This window comes from Spinacia oleracea, chromosome 6 (genome assembly GCF_020520425.1).
Source record: "Spinacia oleracea cultivar Varoflay chromosome 6, BTI_SOV_V1, whole genome shotgun sequence".
Taxonomy (NCBI): Eukaryota; Viridiplantae; Streptophyta; class Magnoliopsida; order Caryophyllales; family Amaranthaceae; genus Spinacia; species Spinacia oleracea.
Window position 1 is genome coordinate 20955671 of NC_079492.1, and position 27888 is coordinate 20983558.

Sequence of the window (27888 nt, forward strand, 5' to 3'; positions counted from 1 at the left end):
AATAGATTCCGGAAATGGAAATTTAATCGGAAGCGTATCGTACGAATTAGCATCGGACGAGGCTTGTCGGACGAAGGCCCAGCACGAAGCCGGGGCCAATCGCCCAGCAAGCATGCGCGCCACAAGCCCAGCCAAGGCAGCGCCCAGGCCTACCGCAAGGCAGGCCCAGCGCGCGCCAAGGGCCACGGCTGCGTGGGCCGTGCTACGCGGGCTGCTGCTCGCACGCGCATGGGCAGCCCTTGTGGCTGCCGTGTGTGTGTGAGTTTGTGCTCATGCGTGATTCCTGAATCTACAAGAGTCAGTGTATGATTAAATTTCTATTCCTAATTGGATAAATTAATTAAATAGAATTCATGTAGGATTCTAATTCCAATTAATTCGTATCCTACTAGGATTACGATTCCTTTTCCATAACTCTATAAATAAAGGCCTAGGGGTCATAATTTATACATAAGTTTCAAAGTATTCAAAAGTAAGTTTTTGAGAGAAAATTAAAACACACATCTTGCTCATAAAGTGCCGAAATTTTCTAGTACCTTAAGGGCGATTCTAGTTGGTCAATCTTAAGGCGGATCCGGACGTGCTGTGGACTATCTACGGAGGGACGACACTTGGAGTCCTAAAAGACTTGTTCTTGTTCGGTTCGGGCGCAGCTAGGGATGGCACGCAACAAAGAGTATGCATCTAAATTATGCTATATGATTATGTGTAAATAATATGTTGTCCTGGGTTAATGGTTGTTTCCGCATGATCTATGTAGTGTCATATGTATCATAACCTAACAACAACTAACCTAGGACGGAGGGAGTAATAAAAATATAGGTCAGCCATCAACAAAATTCCTTTCGTGACTAACATAATTATTAAAAGTGTCATGAAAATCGCATCGTTAAGATTGATATAAAGTTCGTGTGTATCTTACACACAAACAAAAACAAATCGAAATACTCAAGAATTGGGACAATATCTCGATTCTTCCTGGGAGAGAGAATCGGGCAGACCACCCGATACCGTGTTCTTGGTGGAACCGGATGGCCAACCCGATTCCTCCACCCAGGATAGAATCGGGATCTTAGACCGGCCGATTGTATAGAGAAATATTTTTTAAAACCGGAGGCAGAGAGGTTGGTGGTCGAGGAGGCTCACTGGATGTTGTAGGGAGGCGAAAAGAAAATCTGGTGTATCGAGGTGGTGTCTCGTTGATCTAGTGGAAAGTGGGAAACGAAGACAACAAATCAAAGGCGAGGGTTCCTTCACCTCCCGCTCCACTTCTCAATTCTCCATCTCAAGTCGTTGCCTTTGATATTTTCCCGATCAACATAGTCGTGGCCTCCTCCCACCACTTCGCCTCCTCCCACAACCTCAGCGAGGCCATCGGAAATGTTGGTCGCCGGTGAGGGTAGTTGGTTAGAGAGAGAAGGTAAAAAGAGGCAAGGTGAGGTGAAGGAACGCTAAATATCAAATGACTTGTGTGACCCAAATACAACCACTTTAGTACCAATACATAATATGTCAGTACCAATAGCGTAAATGATTTGGTAATGGAACTTATTAGAAATATATTGATATACCAATACAATACTATTCTTAATACCAATACCTAGTTAATGGTACCAATACGACACAACCTACTTGAGGCTTAGAGTTCCTCAGCTAAGTTGGTTAGAGAGAAATGTGGATGGGGTGGGTTATAAGGGTAAAATAGGTTTTCATCTATTTTAGGTGGGTGACATTAAGTAAATATCGGTATCAAATAGCGTGGTATAAAAATAAATCAGTGCATTATACGTTGTCTAAGCTAGTACAATACCAAGTACAAAGTAATAAAAAAGAGTGGTAACAAAAAAAATTAACTAGGAAGATAAAGAGTACTCACATAAGAAGGGAGATAAGAAAATCACTCGATAGAACTCATATGAAATTGGATCATCTGGATCACTTATAAATCGCATTCAGACCAATAGCACTTCCCCCACTCTAAAGATGGCTCTTGGTTGGGCGGCCCGAGTTACAACACAGCCTAATACGAAAAGAGCACAGTCCGACATGCCAATTTTTTTTTCAAAAAGTACGACACGACAAAGTACGTTAAATTTAATGGATGACCGGCCCGTCAAGAGGACATGTGGAATTGTGTCGTGTTTGAGCCACCTTTTTGAAAATATTGACCTACCACAACCCCATACGAAATAAATTAACCCAATTCCATTAGATCCAAGACACGTGGACCTTACATGAAACACGTAGTCTCCAATCTCTCCATAATCTCGGAAAAGGCTAGGGATACACTTGGTGTGCAAATGTATCTTACACACCACCAATTACACAATGCCACCTCACAAATCCTACTAAGAAAAGAGAGGGAAAGAAAACATAACAAAAGGTTTTTGGGCGGTAATATTTTTTCCCAAATTGCGCCATCAGCTACTTCAAAGTTCAAAGCGGGAGAAATTCGTTGAGCACCAACTTTACCTCCTTCCATAGGAAATTGTAAATTGCATTAATCTCCTTCAATCTACCTTTATGCTTTCATCTTCTTCAAGTTCCCTTTCTGCCATTAATTATAGTGAGAGGGTCAGAGGGACATTGTCAGAGGTGCAAGAACATGCCACGGGGTTGATATTTTCTCTCTCTTTGGACAGAAGAATAGGACTGCCATTGTTGAGCTGCTTATTAAGGTCAGACTCAAATAGAACTCGTAGTGATGCAGCGCTCGTGATTTGTAATTTATCGCTTGATCATAGCAACAAACTGATAGAGTTAAGCTCATGCAGAAATTCAACGCAGTCCCACCGCTTGTGACGGTTCTACGGCAGGAGAAGGAGTCGATGGTCGGGATAATTTTATTGTTGTTGTATCAATTAACAACGAGCCTGCGAGTACCAAAAGAAGTGATGTTGGATGGATATGCTGTGGAATATTTGGTGTGGATGTTTATTGTTGATTATAAGTTGTAAATATTGGTTTTATTGCCGACTGCATTTTCGGGAATTTAATCTCTCAATTCTACTTAATGGTGTTTTTTGTTCATATTTCTGTTTGATAATCTAAAATGAAATCGGGTTCTAGCATTAGATTGTGTTATTTTGGTTCGTACTTACAGTTGTTAGGAATTTTGTTCAATGTGATTGTTTTGCACTGGCTTTTTGCAATACAAAAATTTTAGTGCAAATCAATTGTCTGTTTTGATTGAACGTTGCATTGGTGTTTTGCACTACAAATCAATTGCCTGTTTTATGATTGTATTTGAGTTTGCTGTTGCTTTAATATGTGAATTCCACTAAATTATTAGTCAGCAGGATACTCTTAGTGTGCGTACAATGTCATTTCATCCTTCTGGAGATTATCTTTTGGCGTTTAGATGTTGCAGAAGCTTAATTTATGAGAGACAACAAACATTTCTTTTTAGGTGCTAAGTTGCAATATACTTGTATGTTATATCATTTCATTTAGTGATGAGTTCATATGGGTGATATGCAGATCTATAACCTTCACTAAGCAATTTGATTACTCGTAAGATGGCTGGGATTACAAGATTTAATGCCTTTGCAAAAAAACTAAGAATGTGATTGTAGTGTACTTTTACACCATTGACTTTTAAAGCTGTGGGAGTTCTAATTCAGGTAGCCATCGACATGTTCAAACGCCAATTAAGACGAGGCTAAAGCAAACTGGTATTTCAACTTGGTCATGCTTTTAGGCTTTGGAATAAAACAATGTCCAGCAAAAACTGAGTTAAGTATAGAGTTAGGGTCTCACCTTTCAACTTTTTCACCGTTTGGGACCCAAACTTTTTTTTTTCACCGTTTGGGACCTACTGTTCATTTTCCGATCAAAACTAACTCAGGCAAACAAAAGATTAGTCCCCTTGGTTAAAAAGTTTAGTCCTTTAGTTAAGATCCACATGTCAGCTCCCGATTAGTTTGTGTGTAAATCTATATCATCCATCAACCAATGAAAAAAAAGAACTTAAATCATTATTTTAAGAAAGCTGGAGAATTCTTCAAACACAAAACAAATTGATTTAATTCCATACCATTTTCACTTATAATTAGATGTTAGTATTTTTACACCTTATACTCATTATTATAATCCTCTATTTTCATCACCCACGAATCTCAAATTCTTCTTCCAAAACCTTCACTGTCAAACCATAACCCCCATTAAAATTAAATAAAAAAGCTCAAACCAAACGGAAGTTCGACCTAATTCCCCCAAATCTTAACACCTGAATTCATCTTTCCTCTCAAAGCAATCCAAGAAGTTTGCCGCGAAATCAAATCAACAAACCACAACAAAATCAACGACTCTCTACCGACTCACCTACCTTTACTCAATTTACGGGTTCGGTGTTTTTTGTATCGATGGCGATTCTTGATTCAATATATTTGTTCCTCGCTCGGAAATTAGACCCATTGTTTATTTTTATTTGATTTTTATCTAGATTGGTGAATTATCTTCATCCATTCTCTTTTAATCGGATTTATCCAACAAACTATGATTGTTATGTTGAATTTTCGGTCCCACCATTTTTTGATTGGTTGAGTTCGTGTTCTTCGAATGAAAAATAGGGAATTAATCTAGTATCATTTTTGGTGATGTTGCCGGGTACTTTGGTTTGTCCATATTTTCCTCGACATCAATTCTTTGTAAAATTGGCATTGCATTGTGTTTCGACATCTGAATCCTGAAAGGCTATATCAATGATGTTATAATGTTTCGCAGTTCTACATTAAGCAAAAGCCATAAATAACAATTAAAAAAAATGAGATATGTATCTCCTATTAATTTTATTAGCGTATTAATAATCTAAATTGTTTACATCTATTATGGTACAACATGACGATTCAACACCAATATAGGAAAAATAAATGTTGCTTTGAGCTTCTAATCTCTCTGGTATTTTTGTTATTAACCTCAAGAATGATTATATAGGATCGTTACAACTTTGAGAAAATCAAACTTAAATAAAATAAAACTCAAATAGATTAAAAGTATTTTTGTTGCAAAAGATGATGTGATACCCCTTGTCACAATGGTCACAACTACACTAGTTAAACCCACCCATGTTCGAATCTTAATAACAATATGTTTTTTACTCTTAACTAAGTTTTGTAGGATCGTTTTAGTTATAAAGAAATCAAACATTGGATGTATTTTTTCAACTTTAACTATGGATTTTTTTTGCAAGTCGTTATTTTACAAGGACAATCTGAATATGATATTGTTCCCGTTACTCATATGAGGGGTGGTGTACAAGATCCTAACAAGGGCGGAGATTTTTTTTTTTAAGTCTTAACAACCATTTTATGTGATCATTTGCGTCATTACAAAAATCAAAGTAGTGGATTTACATTTTTTTCAACCGTAACATGGATTTTTTGGCAACTTGTTCTTTAATTATATGGGGACTATCAGATATTTTATTTTCCTCAATATACCAAAAGGGATTTATTGGAAATATGAGATTGGGTTTTACTTATAATACATATTATATATTTTTATGGTTACACAATGGCTTATAATAAAACATAACGATACCAAAAAAATTGGCAACGATCTCTAAAGAAGATGTTTTTTCCTTACAGTCTGTTTAAAGATGTATATTATTTACGATCTCCAAAAATAATGTCTTCGTATGTTGTAGATAATTTTTTTAGGTTGTAACTTGAAAAGTTTGCTTACATGTTGATTTTTTATTAACCTTGATTAGGATTATTCGTGATCAAACTTTTCTCCTAAGATTTTTAAGACAACCTAAATTGTTCACATCTTTTATAATAAACCGCCAAGATCATTTAACTTTGACTACGATTATACTTCCTTCGTGTTTTAATACTCACAACGTTTGTTACTTTCACGCATGCCAATGTACAACTTTGGTCACTTATATCTTAAATTCTCTTAATGCAATAATTATAATAATTTGATATTTAAAAAATACACATTGAGACGAATCTAACAAGATCTCACATGACTAAGTTTTATCTTATATAACAACCACCAAGAATAGTTAAAGTAGATTATATGAATAGTGTAAAAAGTCTAAACGTTGCGAGTATTAAAAAACGGAGGAAGTACAAGATCATTTCACCTTTAAATAAATCAAAATTATACTTAGATTAATTCAAATAAATAGATTAACATTTTCATTTCCAAAGATTGACGTGCTGATACCCCTTACCTCAATGGTTGTTGCTACACTTCTTTAACACCTATTCAATATGTGTGCACTCATGTTCGAATCCTGACAAGATAAATAAAAAAACATATTTTAAGTTTTAAAAAGAAAATATAGGATCATTTTAGTGATAAAGAAATCAAAAAATTGGATGTTTTTTTTCAAGTATAACTATGATTTTTTTGGTAACTCGTTACTTTTATTGGGACTATCCGAATATTTATAGTCCCCATTATCAAAGGGATATATAGAAAATATAAGTTGGTTTTTTCTTATAAAATATGTTTTTTTTGTATGATTAGACAAGTGTTAGTAATAACACGCAACGATACCAGAAAATAGCTATCGATCTTCAAAGGTGATTTTTTCTTAACGTATGCAATCTGATCATGTATTGTTTATTATGATTCCGTAAATACTAAAAAGAAACCATAAACAATAGTAACATAAAACAACAATTGCCCAAAGAAATAAAAAGATCCACATATAAAGGATCGAATGCAGGTCTAGATGCAGTGTAAAGATGATTATATAAACTTCGTTGTAACCAGTTTGGCAAGGAGTATCAACACATCCATTTGTGCTAGAAAATATATAATATATTTGAGATTTTGAGAATATAGATAAGGTACGGTTTTATATGCAACGAATGTTTAGATTTCATAATACATGAAATGATCCCACAATATTAAAATACATACTTATAAAATTTAATTTTCATTAAAAAACATACGGAGTACTTCCTAGTAAAAATATAATAAAAAAGCTTTTCCTGCCAATAACCCTTTATTGAATTAGGACCGATATTGTATTATTATCTACGATTTAAAATGATGATTTCTGAAGGAAATAATGCCCTTGGTCCAAGTATGCATTTAATGATAAGTCTAATAAATGCGGTTCAGTATTAATTGACAAGTTAATAAATTCAGTGAGATCAAGTGAGTTGAATGCCTAGCTAGAGGCCGCTTCAGTTCAAGTGGAATTAATGATACTAATTCACAACTTACTCTTGACTGAACCCGTAGGGTCACACAAAGAGTACGTAAACGGATCAAGTATTTAATGGCATTAAATACTCCATCTATGGATATTCGGAATCGACGGATCTTGGTTTCAGTGGGAGCTGAGATCGTCAAAGGCAAGCAAATGAATACTCTGGAAACGATGATATTGTCGGAAACGGAAATATGGATCGTATCGGAAATATAAATATTATCCAAGTCGTAGATGTTGCCGGAAACGGAAACATGGTACGTATCGGAAAATATTATTGGAAATGGAAATATTGCCGGAATCGGAAATATTGCCGGAAACGGAAATATTGTCAAAATCGGAAATATTATCGAAATCGGAAAATAATTCCGGAAACGGAAATATTAAATATTTGTTCGAAACGGAAATTTATTCCGGAATCGGAAATGTTAAATATTGTTCGTATCGGAAATGAATTCCGGAATCGGGAATTTAATCGGAAGCATATCGTACGAATTAGCATCGGACGAAGCCTGCCAGACGAAGGCCCAGCACGAAGCCGGGCCATCGCCCAGCAAGCCAAAGCGCAACAAACACACGCCAAGCCTTGACCAGGCCCAGCGCGAAGACAAGGCCCAGCCAAGGCTTGGGCGCGCATGCGGAGCAAAGGGCTGCGACGAGTGGGCCTTGCGCTGTGCGCTCGGCGTGGGCCGTAAGGCCTGCGTGCGGGCGTGCGGTGCTTGTGCGCCACTCGTGTGTGTGTTACTCGAATCCTAAAGCTACCGGGATTCGTCATATGATTAAATCTAATCCTAATAGATAAAGTTTATTTAAATAGAGTCCTAGCAGGATTCTAATTAAATAAATTTGTATTCTAATAGGATTATAATTCCTTTTCCTTGACACTATAAATAGGTGCCTAGGGTCACAGATTTATACATACAATTGAAGTATTCAAAGGTAAGATTTTGGAGCAAAAATCAGCCAAACACTTGCAACCTATTTAGCCGAAAATCCTAGGAACCTTAAGGGCGATTCTAGTTGGTCAAGCTTAAGGCGGATCCGGACGTGCTGTGTGTTAGGTTATGATACATATGAACAACATAAATCATGCGGAAAAACCTTAATGCCAGGAATCATATTAATTGCACATAATCATATAATTACTCTAGGATGCATACACTTTGTAGCGTGCCCTCCCTAGCTGCGCCCGAACCGAACAAGAACAAGTCTTTAGGACTCCAAGTGTCTGTTAGGTTATGATACATATGACAATTCATAAATCATGCGGAAACAACCATTAAGCGAGGAATACATATTATTTGCACATAATCATATATCATAATTTAGATGCATACTCTTTGTTGCGTGCCTTCCCTAGCTGCGCCCGAACCGAACAAGAACAAGTCTTTAGGACTCCAAGTGTCGTCCCTCCGTAGATAGTCCACAGCACGTCCGGATCCGCCTTAAGATTGACCAACTAGAGTCGCCCTTAAGGTACTAGAATTTTCGGCACTCTTAGGTAAGAAATATGGCTGAATTTTTCTCTCAAAACTCACTTTGAATACTTGAATTAATCTCTGAAAATATGTGACCCTAGGCACGTATTTATAGAGTTATGGAAAGGGAATTGGAATCCTAGTAGGACACGAATTAATTAAACTTAGAATCCTACAAGAACTCTAATTAATTAATTTATCCTTTTAGGAATAGGAATTTAATCATATACTAACTCTAATAGTTTTAGGAATCATGCATGAACACAAACTCACACACACACGGCAGCCACGAGGGCCGCCCATGCGTGTGCGTGCGAGCAGCAGCCCACGCAGCGAGGCCATGGCCTTGGCGCGCGTTGGGCCTGCCTTGCGGTGGGCCTGGGCACTGCCTTGGCTGGGCGCGCGTTTGGCTTGCTGGGCGATGGCCTGACTTCGTGCTGGGCCTTCGTCCGGCAGGCCTCGTCCGATGCTCATTCGTACGATACGCTTCCGATTAAATTCCCGGTTCCGGAATTCATTTCCGATACGAACAATATTTAATATTTCCGATTCCGGAATCAATTTCCGTTTCGAACAAATATTTAATATTTCCGTTTCCGGAATTATTTTCCGATTCCGATAATATTTCCGATTCTGACAATATTTCCGTTTCCGGCAATATTTCCGATTCTGGCAATATTTCCATTTCCGATAATATTTTCCGATACGTACCATGTTTCCGTTTCCGGCAACATCTACGACTTGGATAATATTTATATTTCCGATACGATCCATATTTCCGTTTCCGGCAATATCATCGTTTCCGGAGTATTCATTTCTTGCCTGTGACGATCTCAGCTCCCACTGAAACCAAGATCCGTCGATTCCGAATATCCATAGATGGAGTATCTAATGCCATTAAATACTTGATCCGTTTACGTACTATTTGTGTGACCCTACGGGTTCAGTCAAGAGTAAGCTGTGGATTAATATCATTAATTCCACTTGAACTGAAGCGGCCTCTAGCTAGGCATTCAGTTCACTTGATCTCACTGAATTATTAACTTGTTAATTAATACTGAACCGCATTTATTAGACTTAACATAGAATGCATACTTGGACCAAGGGCATTATTTCCTTCAGTCTCCCACTTGTCCTTAGGGACAAGTGTGCATTTCCTAATTCCTTTGTCGCTCGATGCTTGCTCTTCAACATAAGGTAAGAGTTGTCATCCTTATTATATCCAGAGGTGTTCCTCGGTTTCAGAGTTCAACTGATCAAATAAACAGATAATCATAGCCTATGATTCATCCGAGCACGGCCATGCATTTCACAGTTTCTAGCTCTCCGAGTGGCCTTGTACAACTTTTAAGCATCTCATCCCGATTTATGGGAGGACAATCCCAATCTTGCGATCTTTGAGATTAGACTTCGTTTGATAGGTGATTACCTGAGCGTTGCCTTTATAGCCTCCTTTTACGGTGCGACGGTTGGTCAACGTCAAAGCAACCAGTTCTCAAACAAGTAATCTCAAATCACTCAGGTATTGAGGATTTAGTGTCTAATAATTTTAATGAAATTTACTTATGACAGATTCTCATCTCTTACAGTAAAGTTTCATAAGTCTTGTCCGATACTAGTCTTCCCAAAGTAAGTATCTATGCAAATGATTATGACATTGCCATGTCCACATAGTTCAAGAAACAGAACTACTAGTCATCTTGCATTCTAATCGTCTAACGTTTTCTATGCGTCCAATTTTATAGAAAACTCCGACTAGGGACCATTTTCAACCTTTGACATTCAAGTTCACTTGATAGACATTTCTTAGTCACAGGACTGGTCTTGACAGTCTATCTTGAATATATCGTCAAATTGAAGGGACTCATCATTTAATAAACCACAAATTAAATGGAAAAATGAATTCTTTTCATTTATTGTGAATGATTAACCAATAATGTTTTACAAAGATTTAAACTCTAAAACTTTAAAACATTAAACAGAGACATCAAAGCCATTCTCCAATATGCTTGATTCCCATAGCTGCAGTGTGCGAGTTGTGCTTCGCCTGCGGCAGAGGTTTAGTTAATGGATCTGATATGTTGTCATCAGTTCCAATTTTGCTTATCTCGACTTCTTTTCTTTCAACGAACTCTCGTAGAAGGTGAAATCTACGAAGTACATGCTTGACTCTCTGGTGGTGTCTAGGCTCCTTTGCCTGTGCAATAGCTCCGTTATTGTCACAATACAGGCTATTGGTCCTTTAATGGAGGGGACTACACCAAGTTCACCTATGAACTTCCTTAGCCATATAGCTTCTTTTGCTGCTTCATGTGCAGTAATGTACTCCGCTTCAGTTGTAGAATCCGCAATGGTGCTTTGCTTAGCACTTTTCCAGCTTACTGCTCCTCCGTTGAGGCAGAAGACAAACCCAGACTGTGATCTGAAATCATCTTTGTCGGTTTGGAAACTTGCGTCCGTATAGCCTTTAACAATTAATTCATCATCTCCACCATAGACCAGGAATTCATCTTTGTGCCTTTTCAGGTACTTCAGAATGTTCTTGGCAGCAGTCCAATGCGCCTCTCCTGGGTCTGACTGGTATCTACTTGTAGCACTGAGTGCGTACGCAACATCCGGGCGTGTACATATCATAGCATACATTATTGAACCAATCAATGATGCATATGGAATCCCATTCATTCGTCTACGCTCATCAAGTGTTTTTGGGCACTGAGTCTTGCTTAGAGTCATTCCATGAGACATGGGTAGGTAGCCTCGCTTTGAGTCCTCCATCTTGAACCTATCAAGCACCTTATTGATATAAGTGCTTTGACTAAGTCCAATCATCCTTTTAGATCTATCTCTGTAAATCTTGATGCCCAATATGTACTGTGCTTCTCCTAGATCCTTCATCGAAAAACATTTCCCAAGCCAAATCTTGACAGAGTTCAACATAGGAATGTCATTTCCGATAAGTAATATGTCGTCGACATATAATACTAGGAAAGCAATTTTGCTCCCACTGACCTTCTTGTATACACAAGATTCGTCTGCGTTCTTGATGAAACCAAAGTAACTGACTGCTTCATCAAAACGTATATTCCAGCTCCTGGATGCCTGCTTCAATCCGTAGATTGACTTCTTTAGCTTGCATACCTTTTTAGCATTCTTTGGATCCTCAAAACCTTCAGGCTGTGTCATAAACACAGTTTCTGTTAAAACGCCGTTTAAGAAAGCAGTTTTGACATCCATCTGCCATATTTCGTAATCGTAATATGCAGCGATTGCTAACATTATCCGAATAGACTTTAGCATTGCAACTGGTGAAAAGGTTTCATCGTAATCCACACCGTGGACTTGCCTGTAACCTTTTGCAACCAATCTAGCTTTGAAAACTTCAAGTTTCCCATCCTTGTCCTTTTTCAGTTTGAAAACCCATTTGCTTCCAATGGCTTGGTAGCCATCTGGCAAATCGACCAAATCACATACTTGGTTTTCAGACATGGAGTCTAATTCAGATTGCATGGCTTCTTGCCATTGCTTGGAGCTAGGGCTCGTCATAGCTTGTTTGTAAGTCGCAGGTTCATCACTTTCAAGTAATAGAACGTCATAGCTCTCGTTCGTCAAAATACCTAAGTACCTTTCCGGTTGAGATCTATATCTTTGCGATCTACGCGGGGTAACATTTCTAGATTGACCATGATTCTCACCAGATTCTTCTAAAGATCTCTGAGTTTCATCTTGAATGTCATCTTGAGCATTCTCTAGAGTTTGTTGTTCGACTCGAATTTCTTCGAGGTCTACTTTTCTCCCACTTGTCATTTTGGAAATGTGATCTTTCTCCAAAAAGACACCATCTCGAGCAACAAACACTTTGTTCTCAGATGTATTGTAGAAGTAATACCCCTTTGTTTCCTTTGGATAGCCCACAAGGATACATTTGTCAGATTTTGGATGAAGTTTGTCTGAAATTAATCGTTTGACGTATACTTTACATCCCCAAATCTTAAGAAAAGACACATTTGGAGGCTTTCCAAACCATAATTCGTATGGAGTCTTTTCGACAGCTTTAGACGGAGCTCTATTTATAGTGAGTGCAGCTGTATTTAGTGCATGTCCCCAAAATTCTAATGGAAGTTCGGCCTGACCCATCATTGACCTGACCATGTCTAGCAAGGTTCTGTTCCTCCGTTCCGACACACCGTTCCATTGTGGTGTTCCAGGAGGAGTCAATTCTGATAGAATTCCACATTCTTTCAGATGGTCATCAAATTCATAGCTCAGATATTCACCGCCTCTATCAGACCGCAGTGCCTTAATCTTCTTGCCTAATTGATTCTCTACTTCACTCTGAAATTCCTTGAATTTGTCAAAGGATTCAGACTTATGCTTCATTAGGTAGACATAACCATACCTACTGAAGTCATCAGTGAAAGTGATAAAGTAGCTGAAACCACCTCTAGCATTTGTACTCATTGGTCCACATACATCTGTATGGATTAAACCTAATAGTTCATTTGCTCTTTCTCCAACTTTAGAGAAAGGTTGCTTTGTCATTTTGCCAAGTAAACATGATTCGCATTTACCATAATTCTCTAAGTCAAATGGTTCTAGAATTCCTTCCTTTTGAAGTCTTTCTAAGCGTTTCAAGTTTATATTGCCTAATCGACAATGCCACAGATAGGTGAGATCTGAATCATCCTTTTTGGCCTTTTTGGTATTTATGTTATATACTTGTTTGTCGTGATCTAATAAATAAAGTCCATTGACTAATCTAGCAGATCCATAAAACATCTCTTTAAAATAAAACGAACAACTATTGTCTTTTATTAAAAAGGAAAATCCCTTAGCATCTAAGCAAGAAACTGAAATGATGTTTTTAGTAAGACTTGGAACATGGAAACATTCTTCCAGTTCCAAAACTAGCCCGGAGGGCAACGACAAAAAGTAAGTTCCTACAGCTAATGCAGCAATTCGTGCTCCATTTCCCACTCGTAGGTCGACTTCACCCTTGCTTAACTTTCTACTTCTTCTTAGTCCCTGTGGATTGGAAAATAAGTGTGAGCCACAACCTGTATCTAATACCCAAGAAGTTGAATTAGCAAGTATACAGTCTATAACGAAAATACCTAAAGATGGAACGACTGTTCCGTTCTTCTGATCTTCCTTTAGCTTTGGACATTCTCTTTTGTAATGGCCTATTCCATCACAATAAAGACAGCTTGATGTGGACTTGTCCTGCTTTGATTTAGCATTGCCCTTGGACTTTCCACCTTTCTTGAACGGTCTCCTTCTAGCCTTGAGTAAATCTTTGGCTTCACAGTCCAATATTATTTCAGCCTTTCTGACAAGGTGAACAAATTCTGCAACTGTTTCTTCTCTTGGTTCACTTAGGTATAGTTGCTTGAAGCGACCAAACCCACTGTGTAGTGAATTGAGCAAGATAGAGACTGCCATCCTTTCGCTTATTGGTGTTCCTAGTAGACTTAGGCGATCAAAGTATGAACACATAAGATCCACATGGAACCTCAGTGGGACGCCTACCCTCTGTTTAGTGCGAAGGAGTTGAACATGTGTTTCTTGGACCTCCATCCTATAACACCTGTTGGGAGAACTAACCTTTAGACCAGACATTGATTCAATCAACTCATGGACGTTCAGGTCCCTGTACTCCGTACTTCCACGACAGATATCCCTCAGATTCTTGATGAGCGTAAAAGGTTCATAGGCTACAAACCTTTTAGCCCAATCATCAGGGATATTGTTCAGCATGAGACTCATAACCTTTTTGAGATCCGCATCCCAGGCGTAAAATCTCTCAGGGGTCATGTCTCTGGCATAGTAGCTTGGCATGGGATGTGACAGTACATACTCAAGTCCATTGAGTTTGACTATTTCAACTAGCTTAGCTTCCCATTCAAGAAAATTTGCCAGGTTCAGCTTGACCATAAGCTCAGAACCCATGATGATGTTTTGATTGTTGTTTTCCATATTAAAACTACAATTGAAAAGAATAAACAAATAAATAACCATTCACAGTTTCTCTTAATAAACTTAAATTCTAGCATACATGCATAATTCAATGTTTATTAAGCATTTTATTCAAGTTATGTGTTCCGGCAGGTGTGAATAAAATGATTCCAAGATCCTAAAATCATTGAAGAACTAAGCACAGTTTGTCGACTTAATCCTAGAACATCTTAGGTAAGCAAAAGCCTTTTGCTAATAGTCTAGAAACTATTCTTGGTTGATAGGTACGTCTAAGAACTTATTAGGTAAACCTATCGATTTTGCCACGACATAAAAGGACTCCTTACTTATATCGTTGAGTTTCACCAAAACTAACATGTACTCACAATTATTTGTGTACCTTGCCCCTTTAGGACCAATAAGTAACACCTCGCTGAGCGAAAACTATTACTAGATTGATGTAAAGGATATCCAAGCAAGTGTATATTTTGGCATGGCACCTTTTAACTCAATTTTTTAAGTTTGGAACTTAAGGCTCTTACTATGTTGGTTAGATTTTAAGTGAACTAAAATCCTTAATCATGCAACATAATCAAGCCACAATCTTATGCATAATTAAGACATATTTAAAGCAATAAATAACTTAAAGCATGCATAAAATAAATGTGATCTAGTATGGCCCGACTTCATCTTGAAGCTTTGACTTCAAAGTCCGTCTTGAAAATCTCCGTGGGAGGCACCATTTTCTTCAAATAGGATAAGCTATAATTAAAACTAATTACAACTATTTGATGGTACGCAGACCATATTTGAATTTGAAAAACAACTTTGGTACTTCAGACCAATTACATTCAAATTAATGGTACGCAGACCATATTTTCTATCCTATTTGGGCCATACTAGTCACTTCATAACCTGCAAAACAGTACATATACAATATATACCATTCACCCATTCATTATCATGAATGGCCCACATAGCTGGTTAGTTAAACACATTATGCATCACGTAAATATTTGCAGCAATTAATCAAGGGCACCAATAATCTACCAATTATTCAGTCCTTATTAATTCTAATCAAGTTGTTTTAACCTTAAGGATTTGTAGACCTAATCAAGAGTTTATGACTAAAAGGGCTCCCACTTAAACCAATAAATTCATATGCTTTACTAATTTTAAACATAAAAATGTATTTCAAGTCTAGCCGGAAACATACAAATTTAATTAAAATTTAAAGCTCATATAAATTTATAATTGAATCCAAAAAGTTTAATTTAATTTCAGTCGTATTTAAATTAATTCATGATTTTAATTTTAGTAAAATAATTAGAATAAATAAAATTTATTATAATTACAATATTCAAAATTAAAATCCAAGAAAATAATTTAAATTATTAATTTTAAAATTAATTAAAATTACGTAAACTGAAAAATTTCAAATTAAACATTCAAAACGATCTAATCGCAACGCAAACACCCTACGCATCGCACGCCCATGGGCCGCACGCACACAGCCATTGCTGGCCATGTGCGCGCAGCCCATGCGCTCGTCGCATAGCTGCTGCATCTTCCATCGCAAGCCATCGCACGCTGTGGTGCTCGCTGCGCGCGCGCCAGCGCTCGTCGCACGCGAGCCATCGCTCGCTGTGCGCGCTCGCCAGCGCTCGCTGCGCGCGCTCCGTTGCTCGCTGTGCGCGCGACCCATTGCTCGTTGTGCGCGCGAGCCATCGCTCGCTGTGCGCGATCAATTCCGCGCGATCAACGCTGGGCGCAGCGCTCGTAGCACGCGAGCTTGCGCTCGCTGCGAGCGAGGCTGCGCGCGCTTGCGCGAGGCAGTGCGCGTTGTGGCGCAGCTCGCTTGCTGCCCACACGCGACTGCCATGGCTTGCCTTTCGCCCATGCCCATTCGTCCATAGCTCGTGGCCCACGACACAAGGCAGGGCTGCTGCCTTGTGCTCGTGCACCATGCCTTGCTCATTGCATTCGTGCCGCACGGGCGACGAGCTCCCTTGCTCGTCGTCGCATGCCCGCACTATACAACACCCCTTAAGGGTAACACGAAGCGTCCATTGCTTTGTGCGTGCAAGTTATATGAACGAATCGCATAAAAATTTAAAATTTATATTTAAAATTAATGACAAATTAATAAATAATATTAATTTCATAATTTTAGGGCGAAAAATCGAAAATTTATTATTTAATTGATTTCCGATTGTCATGGATTCAAGTCTAGGTCATAAAAATTTAAAATTTATCATAAATTTACAATTTTTATGGTGGTTTTTAATCATAGGTTTCTAATTAAATTATAATTAATTATGAAAATCAAATTAATTCTAAATTATTCTAATTTTCAACAAATTAATCATAATTACAAATTAGATTGCATAATTAACAAGGCTAGGCATTCAAACTTGTTAAACATATACAGTAGGTCAATCAAAAATTCAAGATTTATCAACAAGAATCGTAAATATTTAATTTAACATCTTAAATTTACGAAATTTTGCATTCGAAAAACTAAAACCTTCGAAAAGTCATAGTTAGGCTTCGAATTTGAGAATTCTGGTTTCGGCAGAAAATTACTATTTTTGTCAAAATTTTAGAATGCCTTTTACATGCGGAATTGACACAAAAATCACTCGATTTGGATGAGTAACTAAGAAACTGCCGAAAAACTGCGTACGTATAATTAAATAAACGCAATTTGCAATTAATTAACAATTACGAAAATTAATCACCCCTTTTAATTCTTGCAAATTTGTAATATTTAACCATGTTCATGCAATTTAGATTATGAAAATAATAAGGGGCTCGTGATACCACTGTTAGGTTATGATACATATGACAATTCATAAATCATGCGGAAACAACCATTAAGCCAGGAATACATATTATTTGCACATAATCATATAGCATAATTTAGATGCATACTCTTTGTTGCGTGCCTTCCCTAGCTGCGCCCGAACCGAACAAGAACAAGTCTTTAGGACTCCAAGTGTCGTCCCTCCGTAGATAGTCCACAGCACGTCCGGATCCGCCTTAAGATTGACCAATTAGAGTCGCCCTTAAGGTACTAGAATTTTCGGCACTCTTAGGTAAGAAATATGGCTGAATTTTTCTCTCAAAACTCACTTTGAATACTTGAATTAATCTCTGAAAATATGTGACCCTAGGCACGTATTTATAGAGTTATGGAAAGGGAATTGGAATCCTAGTAGGACACGAATTAATTAAACTTAGAATCCTACAAGAACTCTAATTAATTAATTTATCCTTTTAGGAATAGGAATTTAATCATATACTAACTCTAATAGTTTTAGGAATCATGCATGAACACAAACTCACACACACACAGCAGCCACGAGGGCCGCCCATGCGTGTGCGTGCGAGCAGCAGCCCACGCAGCGAGGCCATGGCCTTGGCGCGCGCTGGGCCTGCCTTGCGGTGGGCCTGGGCACTGCCTTGGCTGGGCGCGCGTTTGGCTTGCTGGGCGATGGCCTGACTTCGTGCTGGGCCTTCGTCCGGCAGGCCTCGTCCGATGCTAATTCGTACGATACGCTTCCGATTAAATTCCCGGTTCCGGAATTCATTTCCGATACGAACAATATTTAATATTTCCGATTCCGGAATCAATTTCCGTTTCGAACAAATATTTAATATTTCCGTTTCCGGAATTATTTTCCGATTCCGATAATATTTCCGATTCTGACAATATTTCCGTTTCCGGCAATATTTCCGATTCTGGCAATATTTCCATTACCGATAATATTTTCCGATACGTACCATGTTTCCGTTTCCGGCAACATCTACGACTTGGATAATATTTATATTTCCGATACGATCCATATTTCCGTTTCCGGCAATATCATCGTTTCCGGAGTATTCATTTCTTGCCTGTGACGATCTCAGCTCCCACTGAAACCAAGATCCGTCGATTCCGAATATCCATAGATGGAGTATCTAATGCCATTAAATACTTGATCCGTTTACGTACTATTTGTGTGACCCTACGGGTTCAGTCAAGAGTAAGCTGTGGATTAATATCATTAATTCCACTTGAACTGAAGCGGCCTCTAGCTAGGCATTCAGTTCACTTGATCTCACTGAATTATTAACTTGTTAATTAATACTGAACCGCATTTATTAGACTTAACATAGAATGCATACTTGGACCAAGGGCATTATTTCCTTCAGTGTCGTCCCTCCGTAGAAAGTCCACAGCACGTCCGGATCCACCTTAAGATTGACCAACTAGAATCGCCCTTAAGGTACTATTATTTTCGGCTAAACAAGGCAAGAGTTTTGACTGATTTTTCTGCTTAAAAATCCTAGCTTTGAATACTTGAAATCTCGCGTATAAATTTGTGACCCTAGGCACATATTTATAGAGTATGGAAAAGGATTTAGAATCCTATTAGAATACCAATTAGTTTAATTAGAATCCCTTTAGGACTCTATTAAATAAATTCTATCTACTAGGATTATGATTTAATCATAGAACGAATTCCAATAGCTTTAGGATTCCTATCGCACACAACCACACACGAGCACGAGCACCGCACAGCCCGCGCAAGCCTCTTGGCCCACGCGAGCTTCACGCTCGCAGCCCACAAAGCTCGCGCGCGCGCCATGCGCTGGGCCTGGCCTTGCGCTGGGCCTGGCAAGGCTTTGGCGTGTGTGTTGGGCGCTTGGCTTGCTGGGCGCGGGCCTGGCTTCGTGTTGGGCCTTCGTCTAGCAAGTCTCGTTCGATGCTAATTCGTACGATGCCCTTCCGATTAAATTCCCGATTCCGGAATTCATTTCCGATACGAACAATATTTAACATTTCCGATTCCGGAATTAATTTCCGTTTCGAACAAATATTTAATATTTCCGTTTCCGGAATTATTTTCCGATTCCGATAATATTTCCGATTCTGACAATATTTCCGTTTTCGGCAATATTTCCGATTCCGGCAATATTTCCATTTCCGATAATATTTTTCGATACGTACCATGTTTCCGTTTCCGGCAACATCTACGACTTGGATAATATTTATATTTCCGATACGATCCATATTTCCGTTTCCGGCAATATCATCGTTTCCGAATTATTCATTTACTTGCCTTTGACGATCTTAGCTCCCACTGAAACCAAGATCCGTCGATTCCGAATGTCCATAGATAGAGTATTTAATGTCACTAAATACTTGATCCGTTTACGTACTATTTGTGTGACCCTACGGGTTTAGTCAAGAGTAAGCTGTGGATTAATATCATTAATTCCACTTGAACTGAAGCGGCCTCTAGCTAGGCATTCAGCTCACTTGATCTCACTGAATTATTAACTTGTTAATTAATACTGAACTGCATTTATTAGACTTAACATTAAATGCATATTTGGACCAAGGACATTATTTCCTTCACTGTGGACTATCTACGGAGGGACAACACTTGTAGTCCTAAAGACTTGCTCTTGTTCGGTTCGGGCGCAGCTAGGGAGGGCACGCTACAAAGTGTATGCATCTGAATTATGTTAAATGATTATGTGTAAATAATATGTTTCCTGGCATTAAGGTTTTCCGCATGATTTATGTTTTGTCATATGTATCATAACCTAACTGTGGTATCACGAGCCTCTTATTATTTACATAATCTAAATTGCATGAACATGGTTAAATTTTACAAATTTGCAAGGAATTAAAAGGGGTGATTATTTTTCGTAATTAATTGCAAATTGCGTTTATTTAATTATACGTACGCAGTTTTTCGGCAGAATATTCGTTACTCAACCAAATCGAGTGATTTTTGTATCAATTTCGCATGTAAAAGGCATTCTAAAATTTTGACAAAAACATTATTTTTCGGCCGAACCCAGAATTCCCAAATTCGAAGCCTAACTATGACTTTTTGGAGGTTTTAGTTTTTCGAACGCAAAAGTTTGTAAATTTAAGATGTTAAATTGAATATTTGCGATTCTTGTTGATAAATCTTGAGTTTTTGATTGACCTACAGTATATGTTTAACAATTATGAATGCCTAGACTTCTTAATTATACAACCTAATTCGTAATTATGATTAATTTGTTGAAATTCGAATAATTTAGAATTGATTTGTTTTTCATAATTAATTAATAATTTAATTAGGTATCCATGATTAAAATCCACCATAAAAATTGTTAATTTATGTTAAATTTCAAATTTTTATGACCTAGATTTGAACCCATGTTAATCGGAAATTAATTGAATAATAAATTTTCGATTTTTTGCCCTAAAATTATGAAATTAATATGTTTTATTAATTTGTCATTAATTTTAAATTAAAAATTTTAAATTTTTATGAAAACGCCCATAAAAGTTGCACGCAAAAAGCAATGGAAGCTACGTGTTACCCTAAAGGGGTGTTGTATAGTGCGGGCACGCGACGACGAGCAAGGGAGCTCATCTCCCGTGCGGTACGAATGCAGCGAGCAACGAGCTATGCGGCACGCAAGGATCTACGCCTAGGCGTGCGTGCAAGGCGATGGGCGAGGGCTATGGGCACACAGCAACAAGTGAGATGCGTGTGGGCAGCAGCGCTGCGCCACGACGCACCAAGCCTGCCGCAAGGTAGGCAGCCACGACACAACACCTAGCTGTGCGCAGCGTGGCCCTTGAGGCTGCGTGTGTGCGTGGCCATGGGGCGTGTGTGCGGTGTCGCTGTGCGGGCAATGTGCAACGATCAATGGCACGGGGCAATGGGCCTCGTAGCTCGGTGGGGCTTGGGCGCAAGCCCAAGTGCCTCGTCTTGCAAACTATTGATGCGTTTAAGTTTTAATTTTAAATTTTCAGTTCGGAAATAATTTTAATTAATTTTAAAATTGATAATTTAAATTATTTTCTCGCATTTTAATTTTGAATATTATAATTATTATAAATTTTATTTATACTAATTATTTTACTAAAATTAAACCTTGAATTAATTTAAATTGGTTAAATCAACTGAAAAATAAATTAAATAAATGGATTCGATTATAATTTTATATGAGCTTTAAATTTTAATTAAATTTGTATGTTTCAAGTTAGACTAGAAATACATTTTTATGTTTAAAATTAGTAAAGCATACAAAGTTATTGGTTTAAGTGGGAGAAATTTTAGTCATAAACTCTTGATTAGGTCTACAAATCCTTTAAGGTTAAACAACTTGATTAGAATTAATAAGGACTGAATAATTGGTAGATTATTGGTGCCCTTGATTAATTGCTGCAAATATTTATGTGATGCATAACGTGTTTTACTAACCAGCTATGTGGGCCATTCATGATAATGAATGGGTGAATGGTATATATTGTATATGTACTGTTTTGCAGGTTATGATGTGACTAGTATGGCCCAAATAGGATAGAAAATATGGTCTACGTACCATTAATTTGAATGTAATTGGTCTAATGCACCAAATTTGTTTTTTAATTCAAATATGGTCTGCGTACCATCAAATAGTTGTAATTATAGCTGATCCTGTTTGAAGAAAATGGCGCCTCCCACGGTGAAATTCAAGACGAAGTTTCCAATCCATTTTCAAGACGGACTTTGAAGTTGAAGCTTCAAGATGAAGTCGGGCCATACTAGATCACATTTATCTTATGCATGCTTTAAGTTATTTATTGCTTTTAAATATGTCTTAAATATGCATGAGACTGTGGCTTGACTATGTTGCATGATTAAGGATTTTAGTTCACTTAAAATCTAACCAACATAGTAAGAGCCTTAAGTTCCAAACTTAAAAATTGAGTTAAAAGGTGCCATTCCAAAATAACACTTACTTGGATAACCTTTACATCAATCTAGTAATAGTTTTACGCTCAGCGAGGTGTTACTTATTGATCCTAGCTAAAGGGGTAAGGTACACAAATAATTGTGAGTACATGTTAGTTTTGGTGAAACTCAACGATATAAGTAAGGAGTCCTTTTATGTCGTGGCAAAATCGATAGGTTTACCTAATAAGTTCTTAGACGTACCTATCAACCAAGAGTAGTTTCTAGACTATTAGCAAAAGGCTTTTGCTTACCTAAAAGATTTTAGAATTGAGTCTAAATACATAATGTGCTTAATTCTTCAATGGGTTTTAGGGTCTTGGAATCATTTTATTCACACCTGCCGGAACACATAACTTGAATAAAATGCTTAATGAACATTATATTATGCATGTATTCTAGAATTTAAGTTTATTAAGAGAAACTGTGAATGATTATTTATTTGTTTATTCTTTTTCAATTGTAGTTTTAATTATGGCAAACAACAATTCATTCAACATTTGATCAATTCTCGAAAAGGAGAAGTATCCTTGACTGGCAAAGGAACTTGAAAATAGTTCTTATGCAGGAAGGAAAAGAGTATGTCCTGGAAGAGGCGATGCCCGAAGCCGCAGGCAAAGGGGTCACTCAGGCAGCCCTAAATCGTTGGATTGATGCCAACAAGGATGTGAAATGTCTAATGCTTGCAACCATGGGTGTAGATCTGCAGAAAACGTTCATCAACTCAGATGCTTTCACGATCATCAGTGAGTTAAAGAACATGTTCCAAGATCTGGCTCGAGTCGAAAGGTTCGAGACCCATAGGCAAATTCTTGAGACCAAGCTTAAGAAAGGCGAGCACGTAAGTCCACATGTTCTCAAAATGATTGGACTCATTGAGAATATGAGTCGGCTGGATCAGCAGTTCTCTCAGGAAATGGCTGTAGACACCATCCTCCATTCTCTTCATAGAGGGTATGATCAGTTCAAGCTGAACTACAATATGAATAGTCTGGACAAAACGCTCACTGGGCTTCACGGTATGCTGAAGACCGCTGAAAAGACGCTCAAAAGGTGATAAGCAAGATGTGCTTATGGTGCGTGGGGGTAAGTTCAAGAAATCTGGAAAGAAGAGGAATGCTAAGAAAGGTGGCAACAAGGCCAGCCCAACTAAGCAAACTGGCGCCAAGTCTGAAAAGAGGAAGGTCAGTCAACCCAGTTCTGAATCCGAATGCTTCTATTGCAAGAAGAAGGGGTATTGGAAGAGAGATTGCTTGAAGCAAAAGGAAGATCAGAAGAACGGAACAGTCGTTCCATCTTCAGGTATTTTCGTTATAGACTGTATACTTGCTAATTCAACTTCTTGGATATTAGATACAGGTTGTGGCTCACACTTATGTTCCAATCCAAAGGGACTAAGAAGAATTAGAAGGTTAAGCAAGGGTGAAGTCGACCTACGAGTGGGAAATGGAGCACGGATTGCTGCATTAGCTGTAGGAACTTATTATTTGTCGTTGCCCTCTGGGCTAGTTTTGGAACTGGAAGAGTGTTTCCATGTTCCAAGTCTTACTAAAAACATCATTTCTGTTTCTTGCTTAGATGCTAAGGGATTTTCCTTTTTAATAAAAGACAATAGTTGTTCGTTTTATTTTAAAGAGATGTTTTATGGATCTGCTAGATTAGTCAATGGACTTTATTTATTAGATCACGACAAACAAGTTTATAACATAAATACCAAAAAGGCCAAAAAGGATGATTCAGATCTCACCTATCTGTGGCATTGTCGATTAGGCCATATTAACTTGAAGTGCATAGAAAGACTTCAAAAGGAAGGAATTCTAGAACCATTTGACTTAGAGGATTATGGTAAGTGCGAATCATGTTTACTTGGCAAAATGACAAAGCAACCTTTCTCTAAAGTTGGAGAAAGAGCAACTGAACTATTGAGTTTAATCCATACAGATGTATGTGGACCAATGAGTACAAATGCTAGAGGTGGTTTCAGCTACTTTATCACTTTCACTGATGACTTCAGTAGATATGGTTATGTCTACCTAATGAAGCATAAGTCTGAATCCTTTGACAAATTCAAGGAATTTCAGAGTGAAGTAGAGAATCAATTAGGAAAGAAGATTAAGGCACTGCGGTCTGATAGAGGCGGTGAATATCTGAGCTATGAATTTGATAACCATCTGAAAGAATGTGGAATTCTATCAGAATTGACTCCTCCTGGAACACCACAATGGAACGGTGTGTCGGAACGGAGGAACAGAACCTTGCTAGACATGGTTAGATCAATGATGGGTCAGGCCGAACTTCCAATAGAATTTTGGGGACATGCACTAAATACAGCCGCACTCACTATAAATAAAGCTCCGTCTAAAGCTGTTGAAAAGACTCCATATGAGTTATGGTTTGGAAAGCTTCCAAATGTGTCTTTTCTTAAGATTTGGGGATGTGAAGTATACGTCAAACGATTAATTTCAGACAAACTTCATCCAAAATCTGAAAAATGTATCCTTGTGGGCTATCCAAAGGAAACAAAGGGGTATTACTTCTACAATACATCTGAGAACAAGGTGTTTGTTGCTCGAGATGATATCTTTTTGGAAAAGAATCACATTTCCAAAATGACAAGTGGGAGAAAAGTAGACCTCGAAGAAATTCGAGTCGAACAACAAACTCTAGAGAATGCTCAAGAATGACATTCAGGATGAAACTCAGAGATCTTTAGAAGTATCTGGTGAGAATCATGGACAATCTAGAAATGTAACCCCGCGTAGATCGCAAAGATATAGATCTCAAGCGGAAAGGTACTTAGGTATTTTGACGAACGAGAGCTATGATGTTCTATTACTTGAAAGTGATGAACCTGCGACTTACAAACAAGCTATGACGAGCTCAGCTCCAAGCAATGGCAAGAAGCCATGCAATCTGAATTAGACTCCATGTCAGAAAACCAAGTATGGGATTTGGTCGATTTGCCAGATGGCTACCAAGCCATTGGAAGCAAATGGGTTTTCAAACTGAAAAAGGACAAGGATGGAAAACTTGAAGTTTTCAAAGCTAGATTGGTTGCAAAAGGTTACAGGCAAGTCCACGGTGTGGATTACGATGAAACCTTTTCACCAGTTGCAATGCTAATGTCTATTCGGATAATGTTAGCAATCGCTGCATATTACAATTACGAAATATGGCAGATGGATGTCAAAACCGCTTTCTTAAAGGGCGTTTTAACAGAAACTGTGTTTATGACACAGCCTGGGGGTTTTGAGGATCCAAAGAATGCTAAAAAGGTATGCAAGCTAAAGAAATCAATCTACGGATTGAAGCAGGCATCCAAGAGCTGGAATATACGTTTTGATGACGCAGTCAGTGACTTTGGTTTCATCAAGAACGCAGACGAATCTTGTGTATACAAGAAGGTCAGTGGGAGCAAAATTGCTTTTCTAGTATTATATGTCGACGACATATTACTTATCGGAAATGACATTCCTATGTTGAACTCTGTCAAGATTTGGCTTGGGAAATGTTTTTCGATGAAGGATCTAGGAGAAGCACAGTACATATTGGGCATCAAGATTTACAGAGATAGATCTAAAAAGATGATTGGACTTAGTCAAAGCACTTATATCAATAAGGTGCTTGAAAGGTTCAAGATGGCAGACTCTAAGCGAGGCTACCTACCCATGTTTCATGGAATGACTCTAAGCAAGACTCAGTGCCCAAAAACATTCGATGAGCGTAGACGAATGAGTGGGATTCCATACGCATCATTGATTGGTTCAATAATGTATGCTATGATATGTACACGCCCGGATGTTGCGTATGCACTCAGTGCTACGAGCAGATTGGACTACTGCCAAGAACATTCTGAAGTACCTGAAAAGGCACAAAGATGACTTCCTGGTCTATGGTGGAGATGATGAATTAATTGTTAAAGGCTATACGGACGCAAGTTTCCAAACCGACAAAGATGATTTCAGATCACAGTCTGGGTTTGTCTTCTACCTCAACGGAGGTGCAGTAAGCTGGAAAAGTGCTAAGCAAAGCACCATTGCGGATTCTACAACTGAAGCTGAGTACATTGCTGCACATGAAGCAGCAAAGGAAGCGATATGGCTAAGGAAGTTCATAGGTGAACTTGGTGTAGTCCCCTCCATTAAAGGACCAATAGCTCTATATTGTGATAATAGCGGAGCTATTGCAAAGGCAAAGGAGCCTAGACACCACTAAAGAGTCAAGCATGTACTTCGTAGATTTCACCTTCTACGAGAGTTCGTTGAAAGAAAAGAAGTCGAGATAAGCAAGATTGGAACTGATGACAACATATCAGATCCATTTACTAAACCTCTGCTGCAGGCGAAGCACAACTCGCATACTGTAGCGTTGGGAATCAAGCATATTGGAGAATGGCTTTGATGTCCTTATTTAATGTTTTAAAGTTTTAGAGTTTAATTCTTTGTAAAACATTATTGGTTAATCATTGACAATAAATGAATAGAATTCATTTTTCCATTTAATTTGTGGTTTATTAAATGATGAGTCCCTTCAATTTGACGAAATATTCAAGATAGACTGTCAGGACCAGTCCTGTGACTAAGAAATGTCTATCAAGTGAACTTGAATGTCAAAAGTTGAAAATGGTCCCTGGCCGGAGTTTTCTATAAAGATGGACGCATAGAAAACGTTAGACGACTAGAATGCAAGATGACTAGTAGTTCTGTTTCTTAAACTATGTGGACATGGCAATGTCGTAATCATTTGCATAGATACTTACTTTGGGAAGAATAGTATCGGACATACCTATGAAACTTTACTGTAAGAGATGAAAATCTGTCATAAGTAAATTTCATTAAAATTATTAGACACTGAATCCTCAATACCTGAGTGATTTGAGATTACTTGTTTGAGAACTGCTTACTTTGACGTTGACCAACCGTCGCACCGTAAAAGGAGGCTATAAAGGCAATGCTCAGGTAATCACCTATCAAACGAAGTCTAATCTAAAGATCGCAAGATTGGGATTGTCCTCCCATAATCGGGATGAGATGCTTAAAAGTTGTACAAGGCCACTCGGAGAGCTAAAAACTGTAAAATACATGGCCGTGCTCAAATGAATCATAGGCTGTGATTATCTGTTTATTTGATCTGTTGAACTCTGAAACCGAGAAACACCTACGGACGTAATAAGGATGACAACTCTTACCTTATGTTAAAGAGCAAGCATCGAGCGACAAAGGAATTAGGAAATGCACACTTGTCCCTAAGGACAAGTGGGAGACTGAAGGAAATAATTCCCTTGGTCCAAGTATGCATTTAATGATAAGTCTAATAAATGCGGTTCAGTATTAATTGACAAGTTAATAAATTCATTGAGATCAAGTGAGCTGAATGCCTAGCTAGAGGTCGCTTCAGTTCAAGTGGAATTAATGATATTAATCCACAGCTTACTCTTTACTGAACCCGTAGGGTCACACAAATAGTACGTAAACGGATCAAGTATTTAATGGCATTAAATACTCCA

General features: G+C 38.1%; 1 long non-coding RNA gene across 1 annotated transcript; it reads left to right on the forward strand.

The window, feature by feature from the left end:
- The first annotated feature begins 2354 nt into the window (after positions 1-2354).
- On the forward strand, positions 2355-3074 carry LOC130463810 (uncharacterized). Its single transcript, XR_008923973.1, has 2 exons — positions 2355-2678; positions 2775-3074. It is a non-coding gene; the product is annotated as an uncharacterized lncRNA (long non-coding RNA).
- Positions 3075-27888: the final 24814 nt, after the last annotated feature.